The sequence below is a fragment of the Culex quinquefasciatus genome, chromosome 1 (genome assembly GCF_015732765.1).
Source record: "Culex quinquefasciatus strain JHB chromosome 1, VPISU_Cqui_1.0_pri_paternal, whole genome shotgun sequence".
NCBI classification, from domain to species: Eukaryota; Metazoa; Arthropoda; class Insecta; order Diptera; family Culicidae; genus Culex; species Culex quinquefasciatus.
The window spans coordinates 58,444,485-58,463,173 of NC_051861.1; the positions used below are offsets into that span (position 1 = coordinate 58,444,485).

Here is an 18,689-nt window from a genome sequence, read left to right on the forward strand (position 1 = left end):
TCTTGAATTTCTTGAATTTCTTGAATTTCTTGAATTTCTTGAATTTCTTGAATTTCTTGAATTTCTTGAATTTCTTGAAAATCTTGAATTTCTTAAATTTCTTGAATTTCTTAAATTTCTTGAATTTCTTGAATTTCTTGAATTTCTTGAATTTCTTGAATTTCTTGAATTTTTTGAATTACTTGAATTACATGAATAACATAAATTACATGGATTACTTGAATAACTTGAATTACTTGAAAAACTTAGAATGTACTTGAATTTATCAAAATGCTTAAAATGTTTGAAATATCCCTCCAACCCAAGACCCCCTACCCCCTCCCTGTGTTGCTTTCTCCATACTAAATTTCATCCCTCCTCCCCAAAAAAAAAACACATGCATGAGTCCTTGTGGTAAATGGCCCCTCACAATACTTACCAGAACTACCCGCCTCCTGAAGCCGAACGTCGAAAATCCACTTACAAAACTACAACATTGATTTGTAAATCAAACTTTTTCGATAATCTCTTTAAAAAAATACACAAATTAATTTCACCAACCAGCTGGTCAGCACATCAAAACTTGTCTGTTTTGTTTCCAAGCGTTACTGGTCGACTTTGAAAAAGTAACGCAACTTATCGTCTTTAAACACAGATCACAGCGCCGTGAACTAGTTCATAACTTTATGAAGTGCATATCATGATCTCATGATTTTTGTACCATGATTTCATGAATTTGTTCACGTTTCCATGAACACGTTTGTTTGCTTAATTCGTGATTTTTTGTTCATGGCTATGGGAACGCTTTTTTTTGCGTGTATGATTTTAGTTATATGGTATTCAGCCTAATAAATCAATTAGATTAAAATAATTTTGAGTACTTAAAAGTGGTTGACATTCAACGAATTTTTTTCTTATATAAACCACTTACGCCGTGGGTTGCTCACGTGCTTCATAAATTTATAACTTCAATGTGTAATTTTTCGAATACTTAGAAACAAATTTTTCTCACACAAACCTTTTTTAAAAATTTAATTATATCAGTTCAATTTCCATCCAACATGTTCAAGGTAAAAAAAGTCAAACAAATCTCAACGTTGATCTTGGCCGGAAGATGTAAATATCTTTTTTTGAAAGGATATTACAAAAAAACATTAAAAAAGGTTGTCAAAAATAAAATAGTTTATATTCATTCCATAACAGCGTATGTTTTGTTGTCCAACATATAAGCAAACAATATTCCTAGTGGTGAATATTTCAGAAATAAATATTATCTGTATACCTTGACATGAAATTTACAGACAATCTGATTAGTTCAATATTAACTGTAGATGGAAATAAATAAAATCAAATCATGTTCTCCAATTATTATTTTTTGTATAATTTCAAAACATTGATGCCAAAAAGGTAGGAAAGTGTATACTTCTGCTTGTATTTCAGGAATTCCCGGGAAATTTACAAATTTCCCGGGAAACAAATTTTTTCCCGGAAATCCCGGAATTCCGGGAATTTTTTTCAGGACGGGAAATTGGACGCTCTAGATAAAATGTATGATTTTCTCTATGGTCCCTATATGCTAAGCAAACGACCAATTTTAGAACAAATCTCTGAGGATGATGGGGCAACTGCCTCATATTGTTCCACCCTGTGAACGGAAACCCAAATCAAAACCAAATTATTTGATTTTTAAACCTTAACATATTGCAAACAAGCTACGCGCTTTTCATCGTGACCCTTTTCTTAAGCATTTTTATATGGAGTTCTGCGTTCTGGAGTTTACACATAATAAATGTTCCGGTACTTAAAATGTTTGAAATACTGTGAATACTAAATGTAAATTTAATATTCAAAATTCTCCTCATGCTTAAAGTTTATTAAAAATTTTAAATCTAAAATATATATTTTTTTAATAATCTATGTACTTATAATTTCATGTTTAAAATGCCTAAATTATTAGAAATTCTTGAAATATTTAAATTACTTAAAATGCTTAATTTTTTCGAATAACTTAAATTTCTTGAATTTCTTATTCATTTGAATTTATTGAGTTTTATGATGTTTTTGGATTTTTTTGAATTTCTTGAATTTCTTGAATTTCTTGAATTTCTTGAATTTTTTGAATTTCTTGAATTTCTTGAATTTCTTGAATTTCTTGAATTTCTTGAATTTCTTGAATTTCTTGAATTTCTTAAATTTCTTGAATTTCTTGAATTTCTTGAATTTCTTGAATTTCTTGAATTTCTTGAATTTCTTGAATTTCTTGAATTTCTTGAATTTCTTGAATTTCTTGAATTTCTTGAATTTCTTGAATTTCTTGAATTTCTTGAATTTCTTGAATTTCTTGAATTTCTTGAATTTCTTGAAAATCTTGAATTTCTTAAATTTCTTGAATTTCTTAAATTTCTTGAATTTCTTGAATTTCTTGAATTTCTTGAATTTCTTGAATTTCTTGAATTTTTTGAATTACATAATTATAACTTTATAATTATAACTTGAATTACATGAATAACATGAATTACATGGATTACTTGAATAACTTGAATTACTTGAAAAACTTGGAATGTACTTGAATTTATCAAAATGCTTAAAATGTTTGAAATACCCCTCCAACCCAAGACCCCCTACCCCCTCCCTGTGTTGCTTTCTCCATACTAAATTTCATCCCTCCTCCCCAAAAAAAAACACATGCATGAAACCTTGTGGTAAATGGCCCCTCACAATACTTACCAGAACTACCCGCCCCCTGAAGCCGAACGTCGAAAATCTACTTACAAAACTACAACATTGATTTGTAAATCAAACTTTTTCGATAATCTCTTTAAAAAAATACACAAATTAATTTCACCAACCAGCTGGTCAGCACGTCAAAACTTGTCTGTTTTGTTTCCAAGCGTTACTGGTCGACTTTGAAAAAGTAACGCAACTTATCGTCTTTAAACACAGATCACAGCGCCGTGAACTAGTTCATAACTTTATGAAGTGCATATCATGATCTCATGATTTTTGTACCATGATTTCATGAATTTGTTCACGTTTCCATGAACACGTTTGTTTGCTTAATTCGTGATTTTTGTTCATGGCTATGGGAACGCTTTTTTTTGCGTGTATGATTTTAGTTATATGGTATTCAGCCTAATAAATCAATTAGATTAAAATAATTTTGAGTACTTAAAAGTGGTTGACATTCAACGATATTTTTTCTTATATAAACCTCTTACGCCGTTGGTTGCTCACGTGCTTCATAAATTTATAACTTCAATGTGTAATTTTTCGAATACTTAGAAACAAATTTTTCTCACACAAACCTTTTTTAAAAATTTAATTATATCAGTTCAATTTCCATCCAACATGTTCAAGGTAAAAAAAGTCAAACAAATCTCAACGTTGATCTTGGCCGGAAGATGTAAATATCTTTTTTTGAAAGGATATTACAAAAAAACATTAAAAAGGTTGTCAAAAATAAAATAGTTTATATTCATTCCATAACAGCGTATGTTTTGTTGTCCAACATATAAGCAAACAATATTCCTAGTGGTGAATATTTCAGAAATAAATATTATCTGTATACCTTGACATGAAATTTACAGACAATCTGATTAGTTCAATATTAACTGTAGATGGAAATAAATAAAATCAAATCATGTTCTCCAATTATTATTTTTTGTATAATTTCAAAACATTGATGCCAAAAAGGTAGGAAAGTGTATACTTCTGCTTGTATTTCAGGAATTCCCGGGAAATTTACAAATTTCCCGGGAAACGGGAAATTTTTTTTCCCGGAAATCCCGGGAATTCCCGGGAATTTTTTTCCCGGGACGGGAAATTGGACGCTCTAGATAAAATGTATGATTTTCTCTATGGTCCCTATATGCTAAGCAAACGACCAATTTTAGAACAAATCTCTGAGGATGATGGGGCAACTGCCTCATATTGTTCCACCCTGTGAACGGAAACCCAAATCAAAACCAAATTATTTGATTTTTAAACCTTAACATATTGCAAACAAGCTACGCGCTTTTCATCGTGACCCTTTTCTTAAGCATTTTTATATGGAGTTCTGCGTTCCTTCCGGGCTGACCAATATAAAAATTAAATATTATCAATGTGGCAAAGTTTGGCCTGGAAGACATTCAAATACATCATCAAGGGCAAATTTTCAAAAAGAAATGAAATTTTAGAGTAATTTTTTTAAGTTCATCAAAATTCCCTTACCCAGCTCAAAATTCCCTGACTTTTCCAGGTCAAATTAAATTCCCTGACAATTCCAGGTTTTCCCTGACTTTTCCAGAAATCGACACCATGTACTTATACATTTTAGGTAAAATTGTTAAAAAGTCGGAATTTTGCATGAAATTTGTTATAACTAGTTTTGTTTATAAAATTATCGATTTATATTGCATTTTATATTGAATTCGAAGCACGAATCACAAGTTTTCACATTTTACATGAAATTTGTTCAACTGAAAATGCGTATAAATTTGGAGATTTTTTTAACTGTGTTTCAAAAACACATATTATTTATTATTTACAAACTTATTTAATCTTCTCCTAGTGGAAAATTGTCCAAAGCATCCGAAAATGCAATCCGTTTTCCGATTAAAAATCATGATCATTCAGAAAATTATGACATTTTGAAAAATTTAAAATAATTACTTCCATCAATATTTTCTTAACTATAGTTAACTAACTTTATGAACCTTTCAAAAATTTATGAAAAGTTCTTCTTGAGGTTCTTTGAATACTTCTCTACCACGGTCAGTATGTTTCTGAACCATTCCTACGTATTTTAATTGTACTCTTCATTTTGCGGAAAAATCGCAAACCTATCAAAGTCACCCCGGCTATCAAAGTCACCCTGTTTTACGGTACTTTTTCATAAAATTTCAATCTATCGTTAAAGTGCTGCTTATCTTCGAAATTTAAAAAAAAAAATTAAATTAAAATTTTCCGATCGAATAAACGGTTAAATTTAAACCAAAGAGTATCAAAAAATGCTTAAAGACATTATTAAAGATATCCAGAGTCAAAATATTTAAAAGTCTATGAATTCATAGAAATTATTCATTTTTTATGGACAAAAAAATAAATCCACAGTAAGCTTTAAAGAGCCTATTTTATTAAAAAAAAACGCAAAAATTATCATTTTCCAATTTATTGAAAATAGTGTACAAACTATTTAACAAGTATTTCAATGAAAATGATATAACAGCAACATCAAGCAAATTTGTATTGTTCTTATCGTGTAAAGACTAAGAACCATTGGAGATTGATCTATTAGTTCCTGAGACACATCTTCTTGAAAAAAAATGTACGATAAAAATTGTAAATGCAAACATTGCAAACACGATTAACAAATTAAAATCTTCAATTCACTTATTTCTTTATTTTGAAATAACTGTCAAAACAATATTAATTTTTTAAATAAGTTTTGATAACCAATATGATTTTACAAGATAAAAGGGGAAAATAATGAAAATTGACTGTGGTGGTTCTAGAAAAGACTCTCTGAATATTTCTAAGCAAAACAAAAAACACACAAATGAAATCCTTTATTTGGATTTCTGGGATTTAATCAATCATGTTGAATAATTTAGGATTGTAACCATTTACTAAACTCGATGTTTGTTCAAGCAATATCTTGACTCTGGGCACAAAATCCTGCACATTTTATGGTTTAGAAATTTTATATTTACGAAACCTTGCTAAATTAAAAATAAAGAAAACTTAATGTAAGAATTTATGAATCGATTAGTTTTATCCTGTAAATCTTATCTTAGACTGCACTAGAATTCAAAAAGTTAAGATTATAAAAACATAATTTATTGAAATTATTGAAAATTATTTTTTGAATATCTTCATTCAAAAATGATAAAAAATGTTTTTTTTATATAATGATATTTTTAGTTGTAATTATTTTATAATTTTTCAAGTTTTTGATTTTTTTCATTTTTCAAGTTTTTGATTTTTTTCATTTTTAGAATTTCTGATTTTTTGAAATTATCATGTGTAATTATTATCTTACATTTCTTATGTTTTAAAAGTAAAGAATACTTTATGTACGAATTCTTAAATCAATTAGATTTTTCCTGTAAATCAAATCTTAGTCTGAATTTAGCTACAAGAGCTATATTTTACATTCAAACGAAAATTTAAAAAATGTCCTTTAGTACGGAGAGCATGAGCATGAGCATGAGCATGAGCATGGTTGACTGCCAATGAGCTGCTACTCCGTTATTGACGGATCAGCTGAAGTTACACAATGAACCAACAGATGAGTAGTGGGAGCTAATCATCCTCACTGTATAACCCCTGAAGATCTCTGCTTTAAGTCAATACCGGCGCCCCCCCAAGGAGATGCAGTTCAACAAAGGTAGGAATGTTAGTCCGATAGTTGAAGTTGCAGACTCATCAGACACAGAGTTTGTCGCTCTATACCTGTTGACACCGCATGAGACCGTTGAATCCACAGCATCTCCTTCAAGCATCACGGGAAGTGGGGGAATTGTGTTAGTAGGGGAAGGAAAGGGAAGGTCAGGATTCATCTTGGTAGATGATATGACCAGAATGTGAACTGTGAACCATAATCGTTGCCTTCTGAGCTACGACGCTATGAGAAGGACTTATCATTCGCGTATTTTTTTACTTTTTACCGCCGGTGTGCCATCCGAGCCACGATGCTAAGGGATGGGCTTTCAAAACAAAATTAAATTTTTTTAGCAACGTATTATTCGTTATCATGTAAACTTCAAATAGTGTTGATACACCGAACTGTTTCAATCGATTTAATGAAATTCTTCGCGCATGACTTCTTTGCAACAAACTTCCCCACGAATTTACCCAGTCCGGACCGCGAACAACCGGCTCAACAACAGAAAGAAAATATATACACGACGACGCGAAGCCTTCTATCAATAAATTCAAGAATCTTCTATCACTTTCTCGCGGATTCTCGCGCGTCGGTTCTTTAACCGATCCCCCCCACGTACACCACACGACTGAGGGTCAAACTCCTAAGGCCACCACGCGACACTTTTTCAATGAATTCCAGAATCTTCTATCACTTTCTCGCGGATACTCGCGCGTCGATTCTTCAACCGATCTCCCCGACGAACACCACGCGACTGAGGGCCAAACTCCCAAGGCCACCACGCGACACTGTTTCAATGAATTCCAGAATCTTCTATCACTTTCTCGCGGATTCTCGCGCGTCGATTCTTCAACCGATCCCCCGACGAACACCACGCGACTGAGGGCCAAACTCCCAAGGCCACCACGCGACACTTTTTCAATGAATTCCAGAATCTTCTATCACTTTCTCGCGGATTCTCGCGCGTCGATTCTTCAACCGATCTCCCCGACGAACACCACGCGACTGAGGGCCAAACTCCCTAGGCCACCACGCGACACTTTTTCAATGAATTCCAGAATCTTCTATCACTTTCTCGCGGATTCTCGCGCGTCGATTCTTCAACCGATCTCCCTGACGAACACCACGCGACTGAGGGCCAAACTCCCTAGGCCACCACGCGACACTTTTTCAATGAATTCCAGAATCTTCTATCACTTTCTCGCGGATTCTCGCGCGTCGATTCTTCAACCGATCCCCCCCACGAACACCACACGACTGAGGGCCAAACTCCCAAGGCCACCACGCGACACTTTTTCAATGAATTCCAGAATCTTCTATCACTTTCTCGCGGATTCTCGCGCGTCGGTTCTTTAAACGATCCCCCCCACGTACACCACACGACTGAGGGTCAAACTCCCAAGGCCACCACGCGACACTTTTTCAATGAATTCCAGAATCTTCTATCACTTTCTCGCGGATACTCGCGCGTCGATTCTTCAACCGATCTCCCCGACGAACACCACGCGACTGAGGGCCAAACTCCCAAGGCCACCACGCGACACTGTTTCAATGAATTCCAGAATCTTCTATCACTTTCTCGCGGATTCTCGCGCGTCGATTCTTCAACCGATCTCCCTGACGAACACCACGCGACTGAGGGCCAAACTCCCTAGGCCACCACGCGACACTTTTTCAATGAATTCCAGAATCTTCTATCACTTTCTCGCGGATTCTCGCGCGTCGATTCTTCAACCGATCCCCCCCACGAACACCACACGACTGAGGGCCAAACTCCCAAGGCCACCACGCGACACTTTTTCAATGAATTCCAGAATCTTCTATCACTTTCTCGCGGATACTCGCGCGTCGATTCTTCAACCGATCTCCCCGACGAACACCACGCGACTGAGGGCCAAACTCCCAAGGCCACCACGCGACACTGTTTCAATGAATTCCAGAATCTTCTATCACTTTCTCGCGGATTCTCGCGCGTCGATTCTTCAACCGATCCCCCCGACGAACACCACGCGACTGAGGGCCAAACTCCCAAGGCCACCACGCGACACTTTTTCAATGAATTCCAGAATCTTCTATCACTTTCTCGCGGATTCTCGCGCGTCGGTTCTTTAACCGATCCCCCCCACGTACACCACACGACTCTAAAAAATGTCCTTTAGTACGGAGACTCTTAAAACTCCATACAAAAAATTCTCACGAAAAGGTTTACGAAAAGTTTTCTCTTAAGCGGTACGCAGCTGAAAAGGAACAGAAACAATAAGCGTCGTTTGATAGTTCTTCGGGTGCAATATGTGTTGATGAGATTTTGATTTGTTTATTTGAATTGCCTCATGAAGCTGACTGTCAAAACGCTGAATCTTAAAATGCCGAAAAAAGGGAAAATCCATTGCAATAATCACTTAATTTTCTGGTAAAAATAAATAAATTAGGAATACTAGAATTCAAACATAAAAATATTTGAAGCATCAAAAAATTAAGATTGAAAAAACATAATTTATTGGATTTTGAATAACTTAATTTTAAAATGATATTTTTTTTAGTTTAGGATTTTTTAAGTATTAATTATTTTATGAAATTTTTTAGTTCTAGATTTTTTTATTTTTGAAATTTCAGATTTTTTTTTGAAATTAATCTGTTGAATTGTTGTCTTAAATTTTTAATGTTTTTATTATTTTTATTTCTGATTTCTGACATTTCTTTGTCTTATACCAAACAATTTGAAATCAAAAATTATGAAAATTTAGAAATTTGAAAGTGTAAAACTTTTAAATCTTTAATTAGGCCGTTGCGAATATTATTCTGAAGTTTATGTCACTAAACTCTGACCAAAGTCGAGAGGGTTAAAAATAAGAACTACAAGCTATGGTTTTATTATTTAAAACGTGTTTCAAAACACACTTTAAATCAGTATAGTTGTTTTGCATCATAATTTTTTTAAAATATCTAGCTGATGGCGAAATGCTTTTTTCGTGAAAAAAAAACTTTCCGCGGTTCCGCGACATGTTACAAAAATCCTGAATATTTTTAAACGAGCCCAAACATGTCCTATATGATAATCAAAGCAGGAAAAACATTTCAAATTTGTTTTCCGAACCGACCTGGTCGCTGGTCTTAAAAAAACTTTATTAGACTTCCATTTCCAATAAAATTGTGAAGCTATTTTTTAAAAAATATTGTACTTGCTCTCTGTTTTTTGGCCGATTTTGAAAGGGTGGCAACATAAACTTTGGAAAATATTTACAATTGATATTCAGAAATAAAAAATAAAAATAAATAATAAAGACATTTTAAAATTTTCAAATTGCAAATTCTTATCCGTAAAATCGAAAAAATAGAAATTAAATAGTTTAAAAATGAATTATTGATCAGAAATTTTACAATTAGAAAATGATGTTTAAGTAACTGCGAGTGGGCACCTATGCTTATGCTTAATTTGAAAATGATGTTTAATTAATTTAATTTCAGAGTTTTTGAAACCGAGCATAATTTTTTGTAACGTTTTGAATATTTTTATAATTTTATTTTTTTATTAAAAATCGCAGGGTCATGCACAAAGTGAAAATTAGTTGATAATTAGGATTCACTTAGTTGATCTTCTGACTTTTGATATATTAAATAAAAATTGGAGATTGGCCACGGTGGAAACTAAAAAATGTGACCAAAAGAAAACATTTTGGACGAGTGGTTTCGGAAAACCTTGCTTTTAACATCAAATTCGGCATCTGCAACCACATTTTAGTTAAATTTGAACAAATCTGGTGTTTTTTTAAAGGTCCAATAAACCAAATTTTCAGTTTTTGCTTTTTTGGTGTTTTTAATACCCCTGACTCAAGGCGGTTTCAAAAGCACTCAAAAGGCAAAAACTGGAAATTTGGTTTATTGGACCTTAAAAAACACCAGAAATATTTCATGACCACCATTTTGGCCGCCACATTGAATCCAAAAATTCTAAATTATTTTATGGTTCTTCAGGGGTCATACTTAAGCTCTACAATCAAAAATAAGACAACGAGATCTACGGATTTTTGCTGTCCCTATTCAAACTGTAGTCCCGATTCGCCCCAGATGACGGTAATTATTTCTATGTAGCCCCTTAGAGCAGTCCGCTCGGAAATTGCTATTTTCGAAGGTTAATAACTTTTTAGCAAAAAATCCAAAAAATAAGGTGTCTTCGGGAAAGTTTTTACAAATTTAAAGAAGATTTTAGTTCTGAAAATTGGTAAGAACTGGATAGTTATTGCGCCTTCCATTGGTCAAAAACTGAAACAGTTGCTTTTCTCCATACAATTTGACGATTTTGCTCAAACTTGGTGGTCAGTGGTCAGAAAAAGCTCAAATTTTTGAACTTAGGCTAGTGATGAGTAAATCTTTGATTTCAGGAGATAGCCCCAAGTAAGCCCAGCTTTGGACGACCCTAACCAATGTAAAGCTAAAACTACAAGATAAATGAGATGATACTGAATGGAACAATGTTCAAATCTGCAGCTCAATTTTTAAATATTGGACCCATAATCAACAAAAACTGAGCCCGGCAATGGACAGGCAAATTACTTGATTTGATTAATCAGTTCTTGATTCTCTATCTTACAAATTATTTCTGGGAAGAGAACACACAATCATTGATTTAAGATTTTTTGAGGTAGTAACAATTTAAGGTATTGTTTTGATATTGCAAAATTGCAGAATTTGTCAATGGTTGAACACCACATTTTGGTATTCTTTTGGGCCCCTACTGTTTATCCTGTTCGTCAATGAATTGGCACTGCTGCTAGCCGGAGGATGTCGGCTGTTCTACGCAGATGACGTGAAAATATTCACAGTTGTAAGGAGCGTTTTGGACTGTTCAACTCTGCAGAGACAGCTGGATCGTTTCAACGAGTGGTGCTTGCGTAACTTCCTGACGATCAGCATTGACAAATGCAACGCCATCTCTTTCCATCGAAAACTGAAGCCTGTGATCTTTGACTACGCCATCGCGGGAAGCACACTGGCGCGGGTGACCCAAGTACGAGATCTTGGAGTTACTCTGGACTGCAAACTCAGTTTCACCAGCCATCGCCATGACATCGTGTCCAGAGCCAACCGTCAGCTGGGATTCATCTTCAGGATCGCTGAGGACTTCCGGGATGTTGCATGTCTGCGCTCCCTGTACTGCGCGCTGGTAAGATCCATCCTCGAGTTCTGCTCTGTTGTCTGGTGTCCATACCAAAGCACTTGGACAGCCAAGATCGAATCAGTCCAAAGAAAATTTACTCGACTTGCCCTTCGCCGTGCGCACAATCCTGCTGGTTGGAGTCCGTACGAGGAACGTTGCCGAATCCTGCGGTTGGACACACTTGAAAAAAAGGCGGCACATCTCACAAGCATCGTTCGTTGCCAAAGTGCTGGCTGGCGAAATCGACAGTCCCTGGATCCTAGCGCAGATCCAAGTTTACGCTCCCGAAAGGCCGCTCCGCCAACGTCCATACCTGCAGCTCGCACGTCGCAACACCAACTATGGACAACATGAGCCGATTCGATTTATGTGTAGTCGTTTTAATGTTTTTTCTCAACTCTATCGTCCTAACATTTCCACTTCCATGTTTCAACAACGTGCTCGACTCTGGTATTCTAGTCAGTTTTAATGTATATGTGTCGGTGTCGTCGCTAGTTTTTATAAGCCGAATCATATAGACCATAAGTAGTCAAATGATATTTTTTGCAATAAACATAAACATTACAGTATTTTATCAAATTCCTCAGAAACTATGGGAAATTTATTAGCAATTTTGACAAAATAATTAATTTTGCGCTAAAATGATGTCTCAAAGCAAATGCTTTCATTGAAAACCGGAAATTTCAAACATGATTTTAAACATTTTTGATATACCCCCTAAAGAAATTACTTGAAATTGTGGAAAATTTTCTAAGTCAGGATGCCACATTTTGGTATAATTTTGGTATTGAAGTGTTTCATCAAATTCCTCTGAAACTATGGGAATTTTTATTTTATAAATTTTGACGAGATAATTAATTTTGCACTAAAATGACATGAAACCCAAAAATGTTAAAGCTGATTTTCAAAGTTTTTTTATATACCCACTTATTTTTTTAAATCGTTGAAATTTCTCTAAGTAGGGATAACCAAATACTTTGAAAAACGAGTCAATCAACAGATTATTGAATTTTGGTTAATTTCAATACAGTTTCATTTTATTCACACTTATTTTTCGTTCTTCTTATTTTTCAGAAGCTTCAAAAACTTCAAACAGGCCCCAAGTAACCATCCAGCACTAGCAAATAGTCATAAATCGGCAACAAATTGGCATACTGTTGCTAATTAGTCACGCAACAGCATTTACGAATGCGATTCAGCACTTATTCAAATGCACTGTCCAAAGCAGAATAAGTGCTGATTAAGTGCAATCGCTAGCAACACTGTCATGCTGGTTCTATCAAACTGGCAACATTGTTCTCATTCTGAGAGGAGAGTGAAAGAGAGAGTGCAAGAAAACAACAACCTTCTAACTTTTTCGTATCGCCCCCAAAAACATCAACATCGATTGAAAGCTGGCGAAGCTAGCAGCTTAAAATCGCTTTCATCCTAGCTTTTATCCCGGTTTTCGTCATCATCGTAAGTATTTTACAAGTATTTTTATATTGCCTACTAAATAAAAATAATACTTTACAGCTTACAAGAACGAGAGCCACTTTACCTTCTTGCTGGACCGCAACTATGAGCCGCTGGCAGATATGGCGTTTTTTGTTCTGCTGATGGGCCGGATTCCCCGCAAAACTAAGCGGGCGGAGGACAATTTATTTATTTATCGTCAAGCCAGTTGCAGGCCAAGTGCGAATGATGCTGATGATACCTCTTCAGTTGACGCTCAGGCGAGGAACATCCTGGAAGGAGCGTCACTGACTACGTCCGTAGTCCTGTTAGATCATTCTTGATCAAGACAGTATAGCTCTGGTTCCTTGCAAGTGTCCTATTTTCTTACCTCCACGTTGGCTTGGTTTTCATGATGACCTAGCTGGTGGCCTGTGGAAACGGATCGTAAACCTTTGACCACCGCGGGTCAAAGTCGAGACGGCTAAAAGAAAGGGGCGCGACAATGTGGGAAAGGGAAGTAATTTGTGATTGTAGACGGTATTGCTTTGATTCGCAGTATGTTGAGTCAACTGTTGTGGATGTACCTGAAACATCGCACTACGGGGTTTTTCTTCTTTCCATTTCATCTATCACCTATCTTCTGTTTATTTTGTTTCACTGATTTTCTAACGCGACTTCTGTTTACTATCCTCCATTTGATTTCGATTTTACTCATTTGATTCTTTTATTTCTCAACGCTTTTTCACTCTATTTTACCAATTGATGCTGCTGTAACAAACTTTCTGCTTTCCCTTAATTTGGCAGCGATGTCAATTTTGTTTATCATGTGCCTTTTCTTTATTTATCTATTTGAATAATTTCTCATCTTATCTGTAAATTGCCTTCAATACAATCTAAGCTTGTTTGTTACCTCTATTTATTAATTATTATTAATTTCTTTATCTACTTAATAAATTACTATCTTTCTTTTACTATTGATTCTTCAAATAGTATATTTCTTTACCTGTCCATTGTTTTCAATCTTCACCCTTTTCTTCAAACAAATGAGTTTCGAGCCCTTACTCAATTTTTGGAATGATCAAAAAATTAATACAAATATTACTATTGTACTTTTGAAAAACTTTTATAAAATGCTTAGGAACAAAAAGTGTAACAAAACACCGCGACAAAAGAAATAGCAACATATAAACACGACTCAACACTAGGAAAGATTTCAGGAGGAAATAAAATACAGTAAATAACAATTAGTTTTTGAATTCAAACTAAAAATAAAACAGTTTTTGCTTTAATGAAAGTTGATAGGCACACTATAAATGGTTAGGCGCTTATACTTACATCAAACCCTACGTAATGTACCACCCCGGCCGAGTTAAAATGCGTAACCGGAAAAGAAGGTGTGCATGCCTGGCACGAACACTCAAAGCGTGTTCTAGCGTGTTGCTCGTACTGACTCAGAGCAAGGGTGAGATGTAGGTGTAAGGGCAGTGCGTGTTCGTCGAGAACCTTGTGCATAAGATCGGTCAAGGCCCGTTCTTACACTGAAAATTGCGAATTGCGAATTATCGTCAAGCCAGTTCAAGGCCAGTTGTAGTTGTAAGGATTATTAATATTATGAATAAAACAACAAAATCTTTCGAACCTAATCAAAAACTGTTTTCTTCAGTGCCCTTTTCAACGGGGTGAAACAGTTAACCGAAGTTGCTTGGCATTCTTCTGGCACAAAGTGGCTGCATATGTACACCCAGAACTGAGCATCGGCATACGAGAGGATAAAGAGCACGGTTCGGTAGTAAAATGGTACTGTGTGCGGACGGAGAGGATAAATCCCGAAATTACCGAGAGTACTTTACTCATGGTTCATTTTCCAAAAAAGTTCATCTACAAAAAAGTACCGGTACCGAGACTCGAACCCAAGACCTTTGACATATTGAACCGTCCCTTTGCCGTATGGGCCACCATGGTTCGGTGACTAAGTGGCGGTCATTTGTCCATATAAGCCACTCAATAGGATGAACTGTTTCAATGAACGAATGAACACGCGAGAGGTCTTTACTCACGCAAAATAGTACTTTCCTCACGTTTCTTTTCGGGAGGACTATCCCCTCGTTCTTTAACTTTGGGTGTATCTATAAAAACCAACTTGGAAAGCCATCTCCAATTTAGGACAGAAGGCACGGGCGCTGGAATCAACAGCAACGGCAACATCTATCATCTTCACATCCCACACGCTTCATTTTCAATAAAAAAAATCGACTTCGCAAACTCGGTCAAATATCAGCGACCAAAATGTGCTCTTGGTTGCCCAGTAATAGATGGTAAAATACCATCAAATCATACTAAAATCATGTATGTGTAAGACCACAAGAATACCAAAATCTGATTTTCCAAGGGCGCGGGAATACCTAAAAATAAAACCTTGGCAATACCAAGTTTGGGTATTCAAGCAATGTTCAAAAATCCAGAAGACCTCAACTTGGTATTGAAATGGTTTTATTTTGTGGTATTATTTTACCTTTGGAATAACATGGTTTGGTATTGTTGTGCCCTTCCACATATAAGACTTTGGTATGATTTCATGGTATTTTACCATCTATTACTGGGCAACCAAGGGCACATTTTGGTTCCTGTTATTTGCGCAAGTAATACCAGAATTTGGTATTCCCGTGTTATTTACCCCTGCTCGGGTAAAGGCGTCCTACAATAAAAAAAAACAAAATCACTCACAAACGTCACCATGCAAACACCAAAGCTTCATTCTTAGCCATTTCGTTCGTGAAACAGCTGTAGGTCCTGTAGGAAGCTGCAGCCATGGCCTTACCCTTTTGAAAACAAACTTTCCCCTAATCCCCCAACCTTGTTCCGCACCCGCACCATCCTCCTTCGAAGGTTTCCGCGACCAAGTCCTGGCTGCGGCCGCGTTCGGTTTTGATTGTCGTCGTGGACCATCACTCACCGGAATCACCAAAACGTTTTTTACATTTTGGACTTAGGCAAACACGGTTACACGAGAACGACAAAATGAAAGAAATTTTACAGTCGAATTAAAAGTGAAAACTTTTAAATCAGTGAGCAATGAGATTTTCAAAAACTGTAGTAGTAAACATTTTCATATTCAAAACAAGAAAGAAAACTTTGTTTTTTTTTAACAACTTTTTAATTCAAAAGTATGTTACTTTTGTCATTACCGTAATATTTTTTTCTGTGTAGGAGTGCTATTCATAGCTCCGGTAATTGAAATACATTTTTTTTCTGAACAATGGTTTGGTTAGTCTTTTGCCACCAGATTTCGGAGGTGTAAATAATCCTTGGTCGAACTATACATTAGGGGATATGAAAATTCGGGAAAATTTAAGAGCGAGTTTTTCACCAATGAGCAGTTCTCTACGGAATCGGTCTTTTTTCTTTAATTTTATTTTTTGTATTTTTTAATCCGGCTGAAACTTTTTTGGTGCCTTCGGTATGCCCAAAGAAGCCATTTTGCATCATTAGTTTGTCCATATAATTTTCCATACAAATTTGGCAGCTGTCCATACAAAAATGACATGTGAAAATTCAAAAATCAGTATCTTTTGAAGGAATTTTTTGATCGATTTGGTGTCTTCGGAAAAGTTGTAGGTATGGATATGGACTACACTGAAAAGAAATGATACACGGTAAAAAATTTTTTGGTGATTTTTAATTTAACTTTTTGTCACTAAAATTTGATTTGCAAAAAACACTATTTTAATTTTTTTTTATTTTTTGATATATTTTAGAGGACATAAAATGCCAACTTTTCAGAAATTTCTAGAATGGGCAAAAAATCTTTGACCGAGTTATGATTTTTTGAATCAATACAGATTTTTTCAAAAAATCGAAATATTGGTCGCAAAAATTTTTCAACTTCATTTTTCGATGTAAAATCGAATTTGCAATCAAAAAGTACTTTAGTGAATTTTTGATAAAATGCACCGTTTTCAAGTTATAACCATTTTTAGGTAACTTTTTTGAAAATAGTCTCAGTTTTTCAATTTTTAAAATTAGTGCCCATGTTTGCCCACCTTTGAAAAAAATATTTTTGAAAAGCTGAGAAAATTCTCTATATTTTGCTTTATTGAACTTTGTTGATACGACCCATAGTTGCTGAGATATTGCTATGCAAAGGCTAAAAAACAGGAAAATTGATGTTTTCTAAGTCTCACCCAAACAACCCGCCATTTTCAGCAAAAAAGTTTCAGCCGGATTAAAAAATACAAAAAAAATCGAATGACCGAAATCTCAGAAAATTGCTCCAATGTGTAACAGGTCGTATCGAGGTGCTCCGATTTGGATGAAACTTTCAGCGTTTGTTTGTCTATACATGAGATGAACTAATGCCAAATATGAGCCCTTTACGACAAAGGGACGTGGGGTAAAACTGGCTTTGAAGTTTGTGGTCGAAAAAACATAAAAAATCTCAAAACTGCTCTCATTTGCGTAGAACTTCATCAATTCCAACTCTCTTAGATGCATTCGAAAGGTCTTTTAAAGCACTTCAAAATGTGATATAGACATCCAGGATTGGTTTGACTTTTTCTCATAGCTTTTGCAAATTACTGTTAAAAATGGATTTTGTTAAAACCATAATATCTTTTTGCAACAGCCTCCAACACCCATACTCCCATAGGTCAAAAGATAGGTAATTGCATGCACTATAAGCCTACGGTATTAACTTTTTGGCCAATCGCAGTTTTTCTCATAGTTTTTATATTTTTCTAGAACAAACATTTTACAACGTTAGTTTTTGTCCTGTAGGCCGTCATAGCGGCACTTTTTGGTCTCAATTTTGTCATGTTCGGAATACTCGGACAATTTCACGTAAGTTAGAAGTATTGGAGTTGTAAATTTGATTGGAAAAAATGCCATTCAGAATGAATTAAAATATTTTTAAACATTTTGTCGGATTAGGGGTAAAACAGATATTCGCCTACTTGATACAGCATTTGACGTATTGATCACAGGGTAAATAAGATCTATTTCTTTTTTCAAAAATGTTTTATTTAATTAATTTTAAATCAAATTTACAACTCCAATACTTCTAACTTACGTGAAATTGTCCGAGGATTCCAAATATGACAAAATTGAGACCAAAAAGTGCCGTCTTCTTGGCCTACCGGGCAAAAAATAACGTTGTAAAATGTTTGTTCTAGAAAAATTGAAAAACTATGAGAAAACTGCGATTGGCCAAAAGTTAATACCATAGGCTTATAGTCCATGAAATTACCTATCTTTTGACCTATAGGAGTATGGGTGTTGGAGGCTGTTGCAAAAAGATATTAAGGTTTTAACAAAATCCATTTTTAACACTAATTTGCAAAAGCTATGAGAAAAGTCAAACCAATCCTGGATGTCTATAGCACATTTTGAAGTGCTTCAAAAGACCTTTCGAATGCATCTAAGAGAGTTGGAACTGATGAAGTTTTACGGAAATGCGAGCAATTTAAGGATTTTTTATGTTTTTTCGAACTCAAACTTCAAAGCCCGTTTTACCCCACTTCCCTTTGTCGTAAAGGGCTCATATTTGGCATGAGTTCATCTCATGTATAGACAAACAAACGCTGAAAGTTTCATCCAAATCGAAGCAACTCGATACGACCTCTAGAACAAACCGAGCAATATTTACAAATACTGCCTCTTAAATTCAAATAATCGGCAATTAGCGTAAGTTTCAACTCGGGAAAACGGCATTCGGTGAAGTGGCCGATTAGGGGAAATGGCATTCGGGGATGTAGC

General features: G+C 35.1%; 1 protein-coding gene across 2 annotated transcripts in view; it reads right to left on the bottom strand.

The window, feature by feature from the left end:
- Positions 1–18,689, bottom strand: part of LOC6048541 (methylthioribose-1-phosphate isomerase) — a 168,926-nt gene that overhangs the window by 149,465 nt on the left and 772 nt on the right. The window lies entirely within an intron of this gene.